This window comes from Callospermophilus lateralis, chromosome 13, assembly GCF_048772815.1.
Source record: "Callospermophilus lateralis isolate mCalLat2 chromosome 13, mCalLat2.hap1, whole genome shotgun sequence".
NCBI lineage: Eukaryota > Metazoa > Chordata > Mammalia > Rodentia > Sciuridae > Callospermophilus > Callospermophilus lateralis.
In genome coordinates, this window is record NC_135317.1 from 89,046,334 (window position 1) to 89,066,011 (window position 19,678).

Below are 19,678 nucleotides of genomic sequence, written 5' to 3' on the forward strand. Positions count from 1 at the left end.
TATCACATTTGATTTTTAAAAAATAAAGCATCTACATCATTTTCAACATTTGGGACAGAATTTTAGTCCCATCTCTTCAAAAAAATACAATATTCATTAAAATGCACAACTGATGTAAAAAAATCACATAATAATATTAGAGCACCACAGTCAATATGTGAATGACTAACAATTCATTGATCATTGGCAAGTCAGTGATAATATTTATTAAACCAAATATAATGATAAAAAGAATAAGGTATTAAAAGTTATTAGATGCATTAATATTGTAAAATTATTTTTCACATATCTTAATTTTATTTTCTACACTGAAAATTCAAGGCAAGTAAGTTTAATTTGCTAGTAAACATCGATTTCAGAAATTCAATGAATGACCATATATAATAACATACATAATAACATAATATTTGAATATATCATATAAAAGAATTAGAGAATAGAATGTATTCAATAGAAATTAAGTGTAAAATATGTAAAAAATAAGATTTATTTTAAAGTATCTTATACGAAAAATATGATATGAAGTTCCATAAGCAAAAATTAATTGAATAAGGTAGCATAATTTGTTTTAGGACACAAATTTGACAGTTAAGCATGGAATTTAAAATATTTATTGGTCAAAGTGCCAAGTCAAAATTACAAATAAATAAAATAAAGCGTTTCACAAGTCTTCACGCACACACAAAAAGCCGTAGAAACCAGTAAAAAAATCTGTAACCTCCCATATACATCACTGGCAAGCAAGCTGTCTAAAAACTTATTTTACATAAAAACAGAAATTGAAACAAAAGAGTATGACTCTGGAATTCACTTTGAAGATAAATTGCCTTTGATTGGAAATAAAAAACCATAAAGGCTATTATAAAAACTATTAAAAATCTTAAGAATTTTTTTTATGAATCCATTTCCAAACTGTATATTCACATGATCACAGCAGAAAAGGGTTGGTTGAAAATAAAGAATTGAGAAAATGGGATGTGTGTTCAGGATAGGATCTGTGCTTTCATGCTATATACTGTAAAATAAAACTACAACTTATGTCTTGTGTGTGGTTAAAATATTTTTAATAATTTTACTACAGTATCATCTAGTAGATTACTTTAAATTACTTAAAAGCTCCTTTCTTAATTTCCAGAGTAAAAATCTGAGCTGACATCCCACAAACCATTATGTGTGTGTGTGTGTGTGTGTGTGTGTGTGTGTCTGTGAGAGAAAAGCATTCCTAAATAAAATTCTTCAAATTTTTTATATTTTCCATACTAGCCTTTCTTTTTTTCTTTCTAGTCAAAGATAGATAGATAGATACAGATAGATATGTATACATCTAGATATGTATACATATCTATCTGTATATATATATTAGATAGATACATATCTATCTGTAAATATATATATTTTCTGCTAAATAGGGAATAGAATGTATGATTATACAATAGAATCCTTACATTCAGATTTTTCCAAATATGATAAAAATAATGCTTTTATAGCAAAACAAATAAAAGTAGTCAACAATTTTTTTTTCTGGTGTATAGAAAGCAAGCAAATCTTCTGGGTATATAGAAAAGGGTTGCCTAGGGAAACAGGATCATCTTTCAGACTTGAGCTAAAAGAGAAGGACCAAAATAAATCCTTGATGCTCTTAGATGGCCTAACTTTATTTACTGAGGAATGAGTCAATATAAAGATTTAACAGTACTTCTAATAATTAAAAATTTTCCACCAATACACTTATGAACTTCTGTGATATTATAGTAAAACCTATAATCATAGTATAAATTCAGAATCTGATATTTAGAGCAAACTAAAAGTGTTCAGCAAATTGCTTTGGACTTATTATACATTTATTGTACCTCATATTTACAAATAAAAATGTTAAAGGAACTGTTTGTTTTTAATCTGAATTATCCAATACATACTTTAAATAGAGAAGAGTATTATCTACAATTAAAATTGCAATTAAAATTGTCAGCTTAATTTTAATACAACACAGACCTATGACAAGTCAAAAGTCATTTATTTTCGAACCATGTCAAGCTTAACTCATTAAAGGAAATAATTTCAGTGGAAGGGACAAAAATATAAATGTTTTACAGCCTGTATACTCTCACGGTCACAACACATGCCTGAAACAAAGGACAGTTTAGTAAGAAAAAAATCAAGTAAGTTTATTAACAAGTGAAGTTTACATCAGAGTGCTGGGAGCCATTAGCCAAGTAGGTATGACAATTTCCTTGCCAGCATACCCCCATGTTGCTTAGTGGAAGGTGACCTTGCTCAAGGACCAGGGCGGATCCGTGTTTAGGGTGTTCCCGGTTTAGGATAATCCGAGTTTAGGGTGTTGCCGGTTTAGGAAGATTATTCCTGCCCGGGAATAGGGCTAGGGCGTATCCTGCTGCCTGAGTTCCTCTTGAGTTCTTAGGGATTCAGACAGTATTTTTGGGAGACAGAAGCCCAGTGGAGGTGTGGATTTGGGCAGAGAACGTGGATTTCCCCAGAACGTGTTTGTAGAATGCCGGCGTGAGATCGGGAATAAAGAATTGCTGTTTGAATCTACAAGCTGTGAGTGGCTCGTGATTTGTGCCCAGCCAGACTGTGGCATCAGAGGAAGAAGCCCTAGATAAAAGCAATCCAAGGATTTTGTAAGACCTTCAACAAAAAACATTTCATTTTAGGGCCTGGGACTGGGGCTTAGCAGTAGTGCACTTTCCTGGCATGTGTGAGGCACTGGGTTCAATTCTCAGCATTGCATATAAATAAATAAGATAAAAGTCTTATCAACAACTAAAAAAACCACGTACATTTTAGCAAAGTGACAGGACAAAGAAGAAAACATCCACAGGCTTCCAAAGGGAAAATCTGAGGAACAGAATGAAGTCTACCTCCAGATACCACTGGTGTCCTCATCCCTGAGTTGATAAGCAAGCACTGTATTCGAGAATTTATACCTTGTCTTTGGGTATCAGGAGTGCAGGGAGGCAGAGGAAGGTCTTTTGTTTTTGTAGATCCCTGTCTCTTTTTTAGTTGTAGTTGGACACAGAACCTTTATTTTATTTATTTTTATGTGGTGCTGAGGATCCAACCCAGTGCCTCACACATGATAGCGCTCTACTGCTGACCCACAGCTCCAGTCCCTCCCTGTCTCATTTTTTGGCAAACAGACAAGGAAATCTGGGAACTCCTGTGCATTTTGATTGACTTCAGCTCAACAATCCTTTATCATTTAGGGAGAAATATTTTTCTTTCCTTCATTGTGGAAATAATTGAGAAATTCTAGGAAAAAGAAAACTACATGTTGTTCTTTAGTATCATGTTACTCAAATAAAAATGACCGTACATTTTAGAAAGAACCATTGACCACAAAGTATTATGTTGAGATGATATTTAAAAAGTCAACTTTGTGATTTCTTCAGGTTAAAGGAGAGCATATCATTCCATGCTCAGAGTTATTATCTCTAGGTAAAGTTAAACTGGAAACAAAGGTTTCAAATTCTATCTTCCATAGATAGAAAAAGTGAAGATACTTTGCAGTAAAATTGTGAACCTGGATATTAGTGCATTCTGACACATTTAAGTTTTTTTGCTTATTTTAAAGAAGTGCTTAAAACATTTTCACCAATTAAGACTCATTATTTTTTCTTTGATAGTATTTGAACAAGTGTAGTGAATTTACTCAAATATATTGCATGTTTCCCTACAAATGTCTTCAAATTATGCATATTTTAAATTCAAAGTACCCATAAGAAATTTGTGTTAATTTTCATATGCTAAAACATTAACTAGTATTTAAAAAAAATATTATGGCAGGTTTATTAGATTTGTTCTCAGTATTCTCTCTCCTGGGTTCATTTAGCCACAGATAATGAAACCAGATAAAATGACCTGTCCAAATCTAGATATTGAATAGTGCCAAACACTGAGGTTCTTTCTTGAGATTTATCATAGTCTGTCAAATCACTGCATAGTCCCTTGATTTGGATTAAAATGTCCAAGAAATATATAATCATTAGAACTGTGAAATAACATCAGCTTCTAACAAGTTCTCCAAGTAGGAATAAAGCTAAATGGATTAAAGTCTTTTCTCTTTTCTATTAGTATTTCTCCTCCTCCTCTTCCTACTTCTTCCTCTTTTTTTTTTTTTTTTTTTTTTTTTTTGGTATTGGGGATTGAACCCAAGGATACTTTACCACTGAGCTACATCCCCTGTACTTTTGATTCATTTTGAGACAAGGGCTCACTAACTTGCTGAGGCTAGCCTTGAACTTGTGGTCCTCCTACATCAGCCTTCTGTGTCACTGGAATTACAGATGTGAGCCACTACTTCACTGGCTGCTGCTGTGGCTTCATCTTCTTCATTTTAAAAATAATTCCCTTTCTTTTTTTCTCCCTTTCTTTCTCCCTCTCTTCCTTCCTTCTTTTCTTTCTTTCCTAATGAGAATCATGCTTCAATCGTTGAAGCACATAAGCACTCCAATTTTAGGACCCCTTTGGTAGAACATGCTCAACTGGACACCCGAGGTTGCAAGAGAGGCTGGGAACATTATCAAAATGAAAAAAGAATTGAGACATTCGTGAATGTTTTTAAACATAAAGAATCAGTCTGATCCTATGTTCTTAGCAGAACTAGATTTCCAATAGCAAAGAAAGAAAGAGAAATAACTCATAGAAATAACAAAGAATATCTATAATATATACATTCTTTTAAAATCCCAGCATTACATAACAAGTCCATTTATACAAGTCTTCCTCATAAATAACTAATGATGAATTTCTTGGCATATCTGTGTCCTTGGTAAACTGTATGCTAAATTTGCATCAACAATATTTCAAATATTAGCTAAATAATGTTCATATGATTGCTAAATATAATTCACTTTAATTTATAGATTCCAGAACTAGTGAAGAATCTGTTGAACCAAAGAATTGTGAGATTAGACTCATGATTTCTGACATTGCTATTTGAGATTAGACTCATGATTTTTGACATTGCTATTTCTGACATTTGCTATGACATCAAAAGCACTTACCTTTTGATGAATGTTGTATATATTGTTCACCAAATATATAATATATAATCAGAGAATTCTTTAGTTATATCCAACTAAACTGCAGAAATGCAATGCAAATGCTGATACGGTAGTCTAATTCAATGCTAAGTAAGGCACACACACACACACACACACACACACACACAATTTCTACCTTTTTGGAAAAAATAGTTTCGTGTCAAAATGCCATTTGTTAAACTGAATGGAAAAACTGAAAATGCTCCTATGATTTTTTAAAGAAATAACTTCAGGTACTTTTGATGCATGTTAGAAAATAGATACTTATGAGCCTCATCAATTTATATGATGTGTTTCTAAGTAAGCATTTAATTACAGCAGCCCAAGGACAATTTTAGGTTCCATATAATCTGTGGATTTTAGAAGCAATAAATCGACTGCCTCCATAGACAAAGTGACATTTTAGCCAATGAGGAATTGGATACCGAACAGTATGACATTTCTCCCTCCTGTTAAGATCAAAGTGACAAGTCTGTGCTTTCATCTGGATTTGCAGACTGAAAGTAGGTGATGAACTTTAACACGTATACATTATTAACACTGAAAACAAAGATGCTCATACATAGAAGAGACTATGCTGCCATTGTTAAATGTTGCTGTACCTGAATTGGCTTTGAATCACTCAAAATTTGGTGATTTTAAAATGATTTACAGCAATGGAGAACACAATATCATTTCAAGTAATAAAACAGCTCTCACAGTTGCACAGAAGTTTCAGTTTTCAAGGAAGGGCTTACACACTTATTAAACAGATTTGCTAATAGCCTAATAATTAGAACTAGACAAACTTGATTTGTGTCCGCAATCTACCATTCCATGATTCTGTAAGTTTGGGGAGTTCATTTATCCTCTCTGAAACTCACTTTTAAAAATATTGTAGTCAAATACACATACCATATGATTTCTCTTCTGAATCATTTCTACAAGTACAGTACAGTGTCACTGAGTTTCTATAGATTTTTGATGAACAATTATTATCACCATTCCTCCAAAAGTATTTTACACTTGAAAAAAAAAAGAATCTGTACCCATTCCTTCCTCCCCCTATACAGAGAAAACCAGCATTCTACTTTTGGATTTTTTTTTTTAATTTGATTCCAGGCAGCACATATAAATGGAAACATACAATTTGTCCTTTCATGAATTCCTAATGTTCTCAAGGTTCGTTAAAGTTATAATATATGTCAGAATTTCCTCCCTTTTTAAGGCTTAATAATATTCCATTACATGTATATACTATATTTTAACCCATGCATCTATTAGTACAAAGTTGGTACACTTGGGATGGTTCTACCACTTGGAAATTATAAATAATACTGCTATGAAAATCAGTGTACCAATATCTCCACAAGTCTTTTTTTCAGTTTTTTTTTACATATATACTCAGAAGTAAAATTTCTATATCATCTGGTAATTCAGTTTAATGTATTATAGAAATCTGATACTTTTGTCCATGGTGGTTGTACCCGATTACATTTTCACTAAGTTTAGATAAGAGTTCACTTTTTCCACATTCTCACCAACATTTGTCATTTATTTTTTATAGTAGTCAACCTAATGAGTGTGAGGGAAACTCATTTTTAAAGTGCAAGTAGTAATACCTACATTACAGTCAAATACACATACCATACTAATGGTTTGACACAATTAGTACCTAGAACTTCTCAATTTCTAATGTCATTTCCACGTTTTCATGATACTCCCCAAAATAAGGTGACCAAATTTCTTCTTATAAGAGCACCAGTCATATTGGACTATGAGTGAGGCTTAAGCCTCATTTAATATTAATTATCTCTTTAAAGTTTCATCTTTAAAAGAGTCACATTCAGATATACAGGGGGCTAGGAGTTCAATGTAGTAAATTGAGGGGTGGGAGAATTCATCCCAGAATATCATATGGAATAATTATATCTGCTATATGCTTAGAAGGAAACAAAAGATTTACAGAATAAAAATTTTAAGAAAATTTAGATTGTCCATCGCTTTCCAAGACACAGAAAAAAATGCTTTGAAAAAGAAAATAATTGGTCTTAAAAACTTAGTTCATATTGTTGTCAAAGATTTTTAGACTCTGACAAATACTAATAGCTTTGTATACAATAATGAAGTGTAATTAACATTGAATTTGGTGACAATACAAGATTTAAGCAATGGTAAAGAGAGAAGCTTCTTGGAGAAGTTAGGTTCTCTGATTCATTAACAACTGAATTAAAAACTTCCCTCAAGATTAGGTTTATACATTTGCACCTTATGCATAAAAATGTAATTTTGGAATGCAGGCTGCAGCACATTGGGATTTAGGTGGTTTTTAGAGGATCTTACATAATTAAAGAAAAAAAAACACAGGCCTAAAGAAACGTCATAAATATAGTCTTATGCAAATATTCTATGCCACCTAATTCATAAAGATTAGGGATATGTGTGATTCCAAAAGACTTCAATTGTATCTATTTTTCTTCAATGCAAAGTAAAAATGCCCTTTGCATTTTTTAATTTTATAAAATAATCTAAAATAGAAATGACCTATAGCAATCCATTAATAAAATAGTACTGAATTATTCCTTATTAGACTAATGGTAAAACTATGCCAGAATCCACAGATAGCTCCTAATAAAGTATTTCTCTATCCTTCTCAAATCAAGTACTATTAATTACACTCAGTTCTCTGACATTACAAATGTCCAGTTTGCATCTCTGCCATGTGAATCCCTTCATAGCGATTGTCAGCTTAATTTTACTCCACCTTCATTTATAATGTGATACATGGATTTTGTCTAGTCCTATATATCCCACCTTTACTTTTTATTTGTTGATGAAATTTGTATTGATTTGACCATGCATGATTGACATTTTGTGATAAATTAGAGTAATGGTCCCAATTTATCATGCTCTGAACTAATAACTGATCCTATCTCCTCATCACATTGGAAGTGTATTTCCTCTTCCTTTGTCACTGGGAAAAGTCATGTGACTTGCTTCTGTTGAAGATAAATGTGAAAAAGTCATGGTGCAACAAGTCCGATTATAGACTTCAGGAAGGAGATTTTTCTACTTGCCCTCACATGTTTATTTCATACTAGAAAAGCATTTTTCATTTAGAATAATTTCCCCAAGAGTACAATGAGACAAATGTGGAACCAGATTGACCCCAGCTTCTGCACCCTCAAGCAGAACTGCCCACATACTTGCAGGGAGAAACAACAGTTAGCTGACCTCATCTTCAGTCAACCAAATTGTAGATATTGGAATGCTAAGAAGTGGTTATTGCTCTTTTATGCCTGCTCTGGAGCAATAAATAACTGACACATGTTTTTTGAATTAAATTTTTCCCCCTCAAAATTCATATACTGAAGTTCTAATACCCAGTACATCAGCATACAAGTGTATTGAGGAGATAGGGCCTTTGAATAGGCAGTAAATGTAAAATAAGTTCATTGGAATGAATCTTATTTACTATGACAGGTGTCCTTATAAAACAAGTTGATCAGGACACAGACACACACACAGGAAGGACAATAGGAGGAGGTAGATTAGGACAGGTATCTTCAAGCTGATTGAGAGAGAACTTAGAATAAAACAAACTTGCCAACACCTTGATTGATAACAAGGATTGAACCAAGGCACACTTTACCACTAAGCAACATCCCCAGCCATCTTTATTGTTTTACTTTGAAAAAAGGGTCTCACTAAATTCTGAAGTTCTAACTAAGTTACGGAAGCTAGCCTCAAACTTTTGATCCTTTTGCCTCAGCCTCTTGTGTTGCTGGGATTACATGAATGGTGTAGTCCATCATGCCAGACTTCCACCCCCTTGATCTGGCACTGTAAGAAAATAAAGTTCTATTGTTGAAGCTACTAAATTTTTGGTACTTTGTTATGAAAGCAAACAAATAGAGATTGCAATCCTGGTCTTTACCTTTCCAGATATTTCATGTATTCAACACTAGATCTTGTATTTGAACCTACTCAGGTAAAGCTACAATACTGACATTCAGATTCCCCAGGATGTTGATGACCTATATCCATGAAACTAACGCAACAAACTTAGTAGTTAACTTAGATAGCCCCAAAATTTCAGTTGCTCAGTCATATCAGGCCACTCCAATTGTTTAATAGTTAAGTAGACCTGGTGGCTATTTCATTGGAGAGTATGAATTTATAGACATTTTTATCTTTTCAGAAATTTTTTGGGCAGGTTTGGGCTAAAGAACCAGTAAGCATACAAGTAGATTAAAAATTAATTTTGGATTTTATAACTTTAATTATAGAGCAAATTCTGGTATTTTTAGAAGGAAATTTAATTAGATTTTTCTATGTACATGAGTAAAATAGCAGAAGAGGAGGTCCCAGGATCTTGTTCACTCATACCCAAAAGTCCCTTTAGCAACTTTTAGCAGATGTTAATACCTTTGTGAACGTTCCAGAACTTGGAACTTTTGAGACTAAAATGCACACACAAACCATGGAACAGAAAAAAAATGAGTTAGAAAAGTTAAGAGGAATGATCCCACAATGATGCCAAAATGCTTTTCCAAATTGGCAAAATATTATAGGAGGATTCCTCTAGCCCACAGTTTTCAAAATGGAAAAAAAAAAAAAAAACAGTTCATAAAAGTAGACATCTAGCTTTCCCAGCACACGGGACCCTTCCTACTTCATCATCCTGAGTAACTGGGACTCTATGTATTTATCTCTTTGAAGTTTCAATATTCAAACGTAGTCACTTTGAGAGTGGTTAGAGCATCAGCATATGCATTTGTGCTAGGGGATGGAGGAACATAATTCGTTCTATAACAACAGACGTAAATAGCTTAAAAAATAATAACTGTAGTAAAACACTTACCAAGCATGCGCAAGGCTGTGGGTTCAATCTGTAGTACTGCTAAATATCAATAAATTATACCTAGAAGAGTTGAGTGTAGTCATAACAAAAATCTAAAAGGGGTAGCATTGATTTACGTTAGTGATGGCAGGCGGAAATCAAAAGTATCTGGCAAAACTAGCAGAAAGAATAAAAGCAATGATGAAATTGCTATTGGAGGTAGGAGAAAATGAGAACTATGGTTGTATTGACAGGAACATAAACAACACTATTTCTTTTAGTAAGTTGAAAAATAAAATATGTAATTAATGAACTTATGAATTTAGAAATTTGGCTAACATAATTCTGATATTGATATTCAAAGTACCAACTACGTTCTGTTTTTCATCTGTGTATATCTATATATGTGTGTGATTTATACGTTATTTGATTTATACGTGTGACAAGGTAAAGATTCAAAGAAGTGAACTGAGAAAATAACTGATCACATTGAAAGCAGAATCTAAGTGAAATATTTCCAAACCAATATTTAGTTATAGAAAATAAAACTTTGCCTCAGCACAAAGGAAAATACAGAAAACTGCAAAACAACAAAAAAAAAAAACCAAAACATCCTTACAATCAAATTCCTATAGAACCTTTTGGCCTTTTGTAAAAGACTCAAAATGATTTAAGGTGGCCTATTCAGTTTCTCTAAACTAGAAAATAAAGCCTGGAAAAAATTTTAAGCACCCTGACTTTCAGCCTAAGTTGAGAAAGTCTACCTCAAGATTTGTGTGAGTGTTTATTTTGCCTATGGAGAGAAATATAATTTAATACATAGGAAACCACAAATTTTAAAAGCAAATATATTAGCTTGGACAAAAACAGTTAGTGACACTTCAAGGTGAAAAAAAGGGTTTTAAACCAGAGGGTGCACACTTATAATCCTAGCAACTCAGGAGATTCTGGCAGGAGAGGCGCAAATTTAAGGCCAGTCTCAGCAACTTAGTGTGATTCTGTTTCAAAAATGTGTTTAAAAAGGACTGAGTCTGTAGCTCAGTGGTAAAGTGCCCCTGGGTTCAATCTCTAGTACTCCCTAGTCCCAGCCAAAAAGAAAAAAGCATTCTGGTTATTCAATTTCCTACAAACTGCAGCCTGAGAAAGCTAATTAGTAGCAAGTCTGGGGCATTTTGAAGCAGGAGGGGTAACTATGACTCTAGGTGGAGGCAAGATCATGGAAGGTATTGCCCAGAATCAAATAAACCATTCACAGGAATAAAATCGAGCCCCAATAATTGCTGGTTCTGTGTACTCAAGTGGATTTAGAGAATGATTGTGTGCCAATGACTTCTATCTGAATTTCATCAATGACTGTCCATTATAAATAAAAATATCAAAGTTAGGCAATTCTTCCCTTGACTATGCTGGATATGTGGGGAGAAGTTGGTTTTTTTTTTTTTTTATTTATTTAATCAATGGATTAACAGATTAAAGAAAAAATACACACAGGTTTTATCCACCCTTGGACCTTACTTACATGATAAGATCTCAGATTTCAAATTTGAGTATAATGTTCTAATTAGAAGAGATTTTGAACACCTTTAGTGAATAGTTACATAAATTTGGCATAGGTTAGATGCCATAGGGGCTGGCAACTAGCACTGCTGTCAAGGTTATATTAGTGCCCCCATGAATAATGCGCCTTTTAATTACCTGTTTGTTATAAGTTCACAGCTCTCTTTCCCACCCACACAGCCCCATGAGCTGCTTTAACTGATGTATCATTTCTGGGCTTATGCCATAAGAAATTCTGTCACTTTCTGCCTTTGTACACTTAGAAACAAGCAGCAACATGAGAAGTACAAATATTTCAGAAAAAAAATAATCTATTTAAAAATCAAGTGATAGTATAGGAAGATAAGAGACACTCAGTCCTTGGTTTTATTCCATTGCTTTTACCCTGCTCAGAGCTTCTGCTGACCAGATAATACTTTTCAGTATGATTGGCTGCTATACCTCTGTCATTCAGAGCTAAATCTCTAAAGATCTGTGATTTGTTGTGTTTGAAAATTAGTTTACTTAATTTATCTTTCATAGAAGATAAAAATGATTAAAATGATCATTCTAAAGCTTATTTGAAGAGAATAAGGATAACTTCCAACATCACATATACGTCTAATCCTAGGATACTTCTCTTTTTTTGTTGTTCTCTTTCTCATTCTCCAAATATCTCTCTGTTCAACTCAATAAAGGCAAGACTTGGTGATCTCAAAAAAAAAAAAAAAAAAAAAGTTCAGATATGCTGATCCTTTCATGCTGAGTGGAAGATTAAAATCATCATGGGCCAGAGAACTGAGGTACCCAAATTGACAGCAAAAATGTGTTTTTCTTGGTTGAAAGTCTCTGCTGAGCTTCCAGGGAAGGACCAGAATCATCTTTATGACAATATGAAGGGAACCATTTTTGAAAGCATATGACATAGTTCCAGTTGGTAAATTCTAGCTATTTGTCAATCAGGCAGGCATTCTTAGCTGAGGTTCTACACATGCAGAACAAAAATTATTATGGAGCAATCCAGCCCCAGCAAACATCACACAGAGCAAAGATAATCTGCTCATGTGTTGCCCTGAAATCTCTAGAAGCACCATTTATAGCTTTGAGATGCTATTTGTGTTTTCTGTCCTTTTAATTTGCTGAGCTCTTTTCAGCTTAAATATACTGTTCTCCCCTCATACTCCCATAAATTTCCTGAAGTCCTATTCCTATTCCAAGCCGTGTTATTAGTACTACTCAAGTGTCTTTCAAACCAAAATTTTAAAGAAACTATTCAATTTACTAAAAAAAAAAAAAAAAAAAAAAAATGAAGGGAAGAATGTAGCAATAGATCTACTGATTTTTTTCCCCAGCATAAGACATGATTAAGTTGGGGAAAATATTGCTCAACCAATTTAAGTTCGCATGTATTCTACAAAAAATGATAGTTAAGAAAATAATTTTCCATTTATTTCTTTAAAACATCTAAATCATAGAACAGAAAACAAATGAAAGGAGTATTGCATGAATTCACTCACATCTCAGGTACTGTGTTGTACCAGACTAGATAACCAAACTATTCTGACTAGGCTCTGTTAATAGTAACTCTCATAATTTTTGAGACTCAAAAGATCAGGCTAAGTAAAAGAATTGATGAATAAAATTTCTCATGTCAGAAACCTTATAAAAGTCACTCAAATTAATAGGGATCAATGATTTTCAATTATGTTTTCTTGATTTTTCAATTATAGTTTTATCTAAAATGATTCAGATTGTATTTATCAGTATCTTCTGCTTTTATTTGTATATTTATTTTTGGTACTGATGATTCAACCCAGGGATGCTTTACCACTGAGCTATCTCAGCTATTTTTCTTTTTTATTTGGAGAAAAGATCTTGCTAAGATGCTTAGGGCCTTGATAAGTTGCCCAGACTGGCTTCAAATTTGGAATCCACCTGCCTCAGCCTCCGAAGTTATAGGCATGCACCATTGCACTTGACTCAGTATTTTCTGCTTTTAAAAGATAAGTTTCTATTGAAAATAAAATATAGATCTATCAGCTTTTATTTTCCCCACGGAGAAAAGTGTGAACCAGTCACTTCTGGAACTGCACAAACTGGCCACTGACAAAAAATGACGCCCACTTGTGTGACTTCATTACCTAAATGAGCAGGTGAAATCCATCAAAGAATTGGGTGACCATGTAACCAACTTGCACAAGATGGGAGCCCCAGAATGTGGCCTGGCAGAGTACCTCTTTGACAAGCACACCCTGGGAGACAGTGATAAGGAGAGCTAAACCTTAGGCTGACTTTCCCATAGCTGTGCAAGTGACTTCCCTGGTCACCAAGGCAGTGCATGCATGTTGGGGTTACCTTTACCTTTTCTATAAGTTGTACCAAAACATCCACTTATGTTCTTTAATTTGTACCATTCCTTCAAATAAAGAAATTTGGTAACCAGCAAAAAAAAAAAAAAAAAAAAAAAAAGACATACACTAATAGTGTTCTGGATAAACTAGGTTGGGCTGCCCAGCTAGGACCAGCCTTAAAAATAGGTGTTCTACTATTGAAGAATATTATAGTCTTCATCATCTTATTAATAATTCCATGAAGAAAGCCTACAGTTATTTGCACCTTTTTATTATTTTTTCCTTTGTCTTTATACTCTTAAGCTAGGATTAATAATTCAGATCATAGTTTAGATGAAAATCTCCTATGTTATAAAAGTTAAAAAGGTGATAAAATTGCCTTGTCTCAAAAATGATCTTTTGTGTAAATTAGGATATTATCAACAAAAGTAAATTTATGTCAGAGACAACTAAAATGAGGACCATAAATTTACATTTATAAAGCTTTGTAGCAAATTTTAATATATATCTAGAATTGAGAGCCACTATTCTAGATTTCATAAAATTTATTCTATTTCAAAATATACTTAAGATGTATGTATATTTGTAATAATTCTCAGCATTTCCTCACAATATTGATGATAAACATCAGTACACCAGTAATAACATTGCATCACGATATAATCTAATATTGATATAAATATAATACACAGGTGTAATTCTAGAAAAATAGATATTAGAAATAATTAAACTTGGATGTAAAAAACTTACAGTCGAATGGATAGTAGGAAGTGACAGATTTTATAAACAAAACTGTAATACAATAGAAAATAGTTTATGTGAACAATAAAAGGATGAAAATCTTTTTATTATTTTTTTGAAAATTTTAACAAAAAAGGAATGGAGAAAGAATGAAACAGATGTCTAATGTCTAAAATGGAGATATTTAAAATATTTAAAATTTAAAGGAAAAGTCTAATATTCAACAAAATTTGAATTCAATGGAAAAAATAGTGATTTTTACATTGTATAACATTAAAGAGCTATATGATACAATTAATGCACATCCAAAATGTTAAAAATTTCGGAGTTGGAGCAAAGAAAGACCTGCTTTTACCATTATGTTATTTTGACTTGACAATCAAATTTAAAGTGTATACATATAAACATATAGATATTAGTATGCAGATCCACAATAGACATTGTGGTTGATTCATTGCATGATCAGCCCATGTTTTGATGACTTCCAGTGTCCATACCATTTGACATTATCTGCCAATATTTCATCTATTATCGCCTGGTGAATAGTTTTGACTAGCCAGAAACTTGGGAATAAAAACACCTTTGTGTTTCCACTTTTTTGATGAACCTCTGAGTTGATTAAATTTTCATTGCTGTGACTGAAATCCCCAAGGACAATATAGGGGAAAAGTTAATTTTGGATTCATGAGTTCAGAGGATCAGTCATGGTCAACCAACTCCATAACAATGGAAATGAGGTGATGGCAGAACATCATGGAGGATAGACATAATGAAGGAAGGTTGTTTAATTCTTGGCAATAACAAAGCAGAGAGAGAGAGAGAGAGAGAGAGAGAGAGAGAGAGAGAGAGAGAAGAGAGACAGAGAGAGAAAGTAAAAAGCCAAGGGGACAAGACACAATACCCAAGGGCATGCCCCCAATGACCTACTTCCTCCTACCACATTCTACCTGCTTATAATTGCCACTGAGTATTCCATTCATATTATTAATTCATCAAATACATTAATGTACTCTTTAGATTATAGCTCTCATAATGTAATGATTTCACCACAGAACATTGCTGTTTTGTCTCTATCATGTAAGTTTATTGGGGACACCTCAGATGCAACCCATAACAGCCTCTCTCAGCCCCATGAGAACACGCTGAGAGTATGTAGACGGTTGGAGTGGTAAGAGGAAAACAGAGTCAAATCAAATAAGGGATCCCAGAGCTAATGTCTATACCACATGACCATCCTGCTGCACTGCAAATGCTTGAATAAGTTGATAAGTCCAGCTCTTATCATTGTAACATCATAGTGAAATGTAAACTCCAGCATAAAGATAACTGTTCTTGTTGTAAAGACAAGATTTTAATGTGGAATGTAATGTGACATTATTTTGACAACAGATAAATTAGTCCAGAAGAACAGAAGCTCAAAAGAAAATGAGTTGAGAGAAAAGTGCCAAAGAAAGGGAATGATGTCCTGTGAAGACTAGTGAGGAGGAGAGCTTGGTGTACTTGAAAAGAGACGCCCAACATGGGGGACCACATTGTGTGTCTTTTGAGACAGATACAGAGTCATGGTTTTTATTCAGAGATACCTTTTATTTAAATATTTAATTCAAACATAATAACCAATTTTGTCCCCAGAAATATGATAATTTTTAAATTGCTTGAATCCAGTTTTTAGTAGTCACCTGATTCTAGTTTGCTACCAAATTTTTAATCCAAACAGAATCCAAAAATCTAAGCAAAAATATTAAATTACGGCCTTAAAAGAGGGCGATTCTCTGTAATTGAACCATCAAATTTAGGGGGAATATTTATTTATAATGGATCTTATAGGCAACACACTCTTCAGGGAATATTTGAAATTCTAATTTGAATTTCCCAAAACTCACACAATTACAAGTAGATGTGAGAACTTAAATAAGCATTGAATGGAAACTGCATTTACAAATACATTTGAAGCAATTTATTCGTTAAAATTTTTTTTTTGTAAGTTGTAGGTGAACAGAATGCCTTTATTTTATTTGTTTATTTTAATGTGGTGCTGAGGATGGAACCCAGTGCCACATACATGCTAGGCAAATACTCTGCCACTGAACTACATCCCCAGCCCACAATTTATTCTTTATTATGAAGATACTGAAGTTTTGGAGAAAAAAATTAAATTATTCGCTAACATTATTAAAAATAAATCTTGTTATGGTTTATATTAACCTATTATTCACTTATTTTTACATGCTTAGTCATTATACTAGGCACTGAAAATACAGCAATGAATATAATCAAATACTGTAAATTATCCCATTTACAGTGAATGGGATAATTCTATGTATATTATCTCATTTGATACAACCACCAAAATACGATTTTAAAGCCATTAAAAATGCAAATGTAACTTTTAGATTTTAGAAACAAAGACATTATAACTACTACCAGGAAAAAAAAAAAACATGTGTATGATTTATTTAAAATTAAACCTGACCACAAGAATAGTTCTGGTATTGTGGAGTATTGAAAATTCATTTTTAAAGAACTCATTTAATATTTACGTGGATGTTACAGAAACATGATTCCTATTAGTACAGAGGACTAATAGGAATTTCTTTGTTTGTGTATTCTTCAAGCATCAATGCAAACACACAAAACACATATGAAAAATGTAACAATTTCACATAAAAATTGTCACTCAGAAAAAGATAATAACTAAAAAATAATCCTTGTGGTTATAAACAAGTTTACCTTACCACAATTTTAAGGACTCATTATATCAAGAATTCTTTTTATGAAAAATTATAGGAACCATGGAGTTCAAAGAGTATTTTTAATATGAGGGGAAAAAAGCAGAAAAAAAGCCTTAGAAAAGAAATTTTTCTCTACAGTCAAAAATATAATTTACCCCAAATCAGTGAGAAATTCTGGCTATAATATTAATAGATAATATCAATGTTATGAGCAGCAACAATCAACTTTATGCTCTGTGTTGATGTTTCCTTTATTGTGTATCAGAATATAGTTTTAGATTATTACAAGTTAATTCTTTGAGGATAAAAATTAGAAAGCTTTTTGTTTTTCTTTTTTTAAATTTTCATTGTAAAAAGATCATTATTTATTTATTTATTTATTTATTTTTAGTTGTTGATAGACCTTATATTTTATTTATTTATGTGTGGTGGTGAGAATCAAACCCAGTGCCTCACGACATACCAGGCAAATGCGTTACTGCTGAGCCACAGGTCCAACCTCATAAATTAATCATTTTAAAATATGTAGATTTATGAGACATACAATGATATTATTATTTATGAATATAATGTGGATTAAGTACTTGAGGCTAGTTAACATTAATCTTTTCAAAAAATTTACTCCAAATGTTTTATTAGTAACTGTATTCACAACAGTATATGATATACCTCAAAAGAAAATTCTTACTCTCTGAGATAATGTGCCCTTCAACCATCATCTCCCCATTTATCTCATCTTGTACATGGAATAACCATTCTACTCTCTACTTCTGTGAGTTGATGGTTTTACATTCTACTTATAATTGAGAACATATGCCATTTGTCTTTTTGGCCCTTGATTATTTCACTTAGCATAATATGTTCTCCAGTTACATCCATTTTGTTGCAAATAACAGAATTTCCTTCTTTTGTAAGACCATGTAGTATTTCATTGGGTATTTGTACCACATTTCCTTTATCCCACTGACATGTTGGTAGACATTTAGATTGATTCCACAATTTGGCCATTGTGAATAATACTGCAATAAACATGGGAGTTCAGAGATCTCTTTCACAAAGTGATTTTAAATCCTTTTGGTTAACACCCAGAAATGGGATTGCCAGATCATATGGTAATTCTATTTTTAATTTTTAAAGAAACTCCATATGGTTTTTCCATAGTGACTGCACTAATTTCCATTCCATCAATAATGTATATGGATTCCCTTTGATCTGTAGTTGTTTATTTTTAAAAAGTCTAAAAATTGTATCATAATATGGTAACACTTTTCTTGCTGCTCTAGTCTATTTGGAACAATGCAGTGTAAAAGAGGTCAAAATAAGGATTTTTCATTTATTCTCTATTGTCACATGTTTAAATTGGCTACTTATCCTCGTTCTTAGCAATATTCTTGCAAGGGCTAATTAAATGATAATGAGGAAAAGTGTCCTTTTGGTACATACTGCTAAAACTGAAGTTTGAAATTAAGCACACAATACTGTTTAAAGAGAAACTTGAAATTTGGCATGTTTAGGGTTTTTTTTTTTCATTTCATTTTTAAGGAAAATAAATTATTTTAAGCCAGATAAACATTATTTTAAAAAATTAGAACTCTCAGTTATAGCACAGAGATAGCACAGCTGTAGTACAGAGAGCTTGTTATACACCTTGTGTCTGGGATGCTATTATTAACACCTTAAATTAGTATGGTTCATTAGATATAATTAGGGAAACATTATTGATACATTTTTCTTAACTAAACTTCATGCATAATAGAAATTTCTCTGGATTTTTTCGCCTTTAGTCTTAACTTGATATTCTTCTCCTGTTCCTGAGTCCCATACAAAATGACACATTATATTTATCATGTCTCCTTTGGCTCCACTTGTCTGTGACAGTTTCTCAGATTTTTCTCATTGTTGATGGCTTTGGCGGTTTGGAAGACTAAAGACGGGTATTTTATAGACATTGCAGTCACATATAATTGTTGATGTTAACTTTGAACATCTTGTAGAGAAAAAGATTTTCAGGTTTTTCCATCCTAGAGTTACTTTTTCTGTCCTCTTTCCAACCTGTACCTTTGGAAGGAAGACACTTAGTGTAGCCCACCCATAAAGAGTGGAGAATTAAGCACCAACTCCTTGAGGTTGCAATTCCTATATAAATTATTTGGGATTCTTCTGCCCAGAAGATTTGTATCATTCCCCCATTTATTTATTTACTCAATCATTTATTTATATTAATGTAGATTTGATGTTTATGTTATACGTTGAGTTACAATGTAATAGTGTATTCAGTTATATATACTTTATTGTGTGATCTCCACTTAATCTATTACCCCATGGGTTACTTTAACCCCTTCACTTGCTGTTTTAGTTAGCTATTTCGATGCTACAACTAAAGGACCCAACCATCAATCACAATTTAGAGGAGGAAATGCTTATTTGAGGGCT